Source organism: Zophobas morio, unplaced genomic scaffold (genome assembly GCF_036711695.1).
Source record: "Zophobas morio isolate AGI-343-1 ecotype UQ-CSIRO unplaced genomic scaffold, CSIRO_AGI_Zmor_V1 ptg000009l, whole genome shotgun sequence".
In the NCBI taxonomy this organism is placed as follows: domain Eukaryota; kingdom Metazoa; phylum Arthropoda; class Insecta; order Coleoptera; family Tenebrionidae; genus Zophobas; species Zophobas morio.
In genome coordinates this window covers 353,691-356,376 of record NW_026972114.1, presented here as the reverse complement: position 1 = coordinate 356,376, position 2,686 = coordinate 353,691, and positions in this window count along the sequence as shown.

Genomic DNA, 2,686 nt, shown 5'->3' with positions numbered 1-2,686 from the left:
TTTCGGACGTTTCATAGTTTAATGTAAATCCTTTAATTTTGCAAACAACTTTACCTGTATTAGTTTTATAACAATAACTTTTTGGACCTGTTGATACCCAATCAGCAATCCATACGTCCTTACCTAATTCATCGGTCCAATCTCCAAATAGACAATCTGTTTTAACAGTGTTTTTACCATTATCTATATATACAATGCTATCTGTATCATAATATATTACACTTTCTCCTAATATGTCTAACATTTCGTACAATCTTAGTCTAGAATTTGCGGTTGTAAAAGCCGCTATGAATATATTGGTATTGAAATCATTTTCTACATAGCAACCTTTATACTTGTAATCAATTTGTAACATATTTTCGTTTAATTCATTGATATGTATATTATCAAGTCTGTCGTCTAATAAAATCTCATAAAATCTCTTAATATCTGTAACATACTCTGTTGCCCCCATATTTTGTCTTTGACCAAATTTACCCCATAAGGAATTTAAACAGATTTTTGCAACAGCTCTCTTTCCAGGATTATTTTCTATTTTACCCAATTCAATACCTAGATTTTCTTTTACGGCTTTTCTATATTCTTCTTCTGATTCAAAATCATTTCTCCATTCACTTGTCTCTAACTTTATTTTCATAAATGCTTTTACATATCCTTTAAACAAATAACTCGATTTTTGTTCAAAATGCCAAACTTCATCAATAGTTATTATTTTGTATCCTTTTTCAATTGCTTTTCTTACTTCGTTTGTACACCAGGTTCCTCTGATAATTCTTTGAGATTCCGTATGAGTACGCTTATCTTTTTGATTATTTAATTTTGCACACAATTGACATAATGGGAATGTTAGTTTTTCATCGCCAGATTTCCTTTTATTTTTAACAGGTAAAATAGGGTGATACAAACCTCTTGGTGGTAAAATTGCACATTTTATTAAACCATACCATTTTGAATTATACGTAGGAGGTTTGAATATTTTAGTAGGATGTCCAACTGGATAATCATCATAACATTGTACTGTTGGATATAAACTACAAATATCTATATATTTCATTTTCTTTCCATTAACTTTTAGTTTTGTAGCATTAGTTCTTCCTCCGAAGAACGCATTTCTAGGATTAAGTTCTTCAATTTCTTTATATTTGCTTTTAATTTGTTTCATTTCTTCTTTATATTCTTTAGATTTAATCCAATTGCATTCCCACATTTCTATTAAATTATAGCCAGCTTTTTTTATTTGCTCGCTTCTTTCTATTGTTTGTTCATAAAGATCTTCCATAGTTGTTTTATTCTTATTATTAATAAAATTTGAACTATAACATTTTGTACAACCATGCCAAAAACAACCGTGATATTGATAGACTGTATTAGATTTTTCATCAAAGCCATCAACTTTTGATCCACATATTCTCACTTCACCATCGTTTAATGCATGTTTTATATTTGGATTATGAAAACTATTCAACCAAGAAATTGATTGTTGAGAATATTGATCTTTTTTTAGATTATCAACAACTGCAATTGTATCTTTCTTAATATATTTTGATCTATATATAGCCATACAAACACCAGCAATTGTAATGTATCTAAAAGGATCTATGTTAGCTATTTCTAGAAATTGTTTTCTTAATTCAAGACATCCTCTTCTTAATATATCCACATCAGAATTACAATAATCATAAAGTTCATTTTTAAAATCAAATAAATAATTTTCTTTTCTTTTTTGTTTATGCCATTCTAAAAACTCTTGCCTATCTTTTATTTTCATAGAATTAACACCATAGTATTTTGTATTTGATATTTTTCCAATATAGTTCTGATTTTCTGTTGTATTGAAAAAATGTGGAAAATAACCTTTTTTAAGTTCGTTTAGGCCGAATGTTTTGGGGAAGTTTTTTAAAGGACCTTGAACAAAATTACTACTATCAATAATTCTTAAATGAATTGATTTTATTTCCATTAACATTATTTTAGATCCATTATATATGCAGAAAGGTTTAATACCGTTTTCAACGCAATATTTTAGAATAAAGTAAGAATCATAACCTTTGCCATAATGTGCAATAGCTGTGTATCCTTTATGATCTCTAGAAACTAACCATTTACAGAAATCTTTGTTAGTCTTAAAAGAATCAACATTACCGTAAAAATCGTGAGCTATAACTAAATTAGGTACGTGTTTGCCCGTTTCTTGCAATAAAATTCGACCATTTCTTTTTATTTTATAATACTTATTTTAAACGTATGACCCCTATATAATAATTGAATTTTATGGAAAATCTGAATACATTGTACTGTTTTTCTCCTTTTATACCAGTAAAGAATAGATGTTATTCGTAAGCACATTCTTATTTGTTGTGAAAATTGGAAGTTATTTTTTTTTATATTCGATAGTGTTTAGTTTAGTATAGTCAGTGACTATGTATTAACATCTACACTCACTGGTATAGTATATTTTGTAGCATCTGTTAAACGTATACACACCTGCATTGTTCTTAAACTGTAAACAATTATTTTAATTTTTTTAGCGAAATGTTTTTCCCATGTATAATATACTTTATGATTTAAGTATGTATGTAGTTCCTGCCAAAATTATACTTTTAAACTGATACCGACGTATTAAAATGTATCCCAAAATTTTCCCACAGCAGGTTAAGCTAATCCCATTTCTTACTCTTCCAATGAA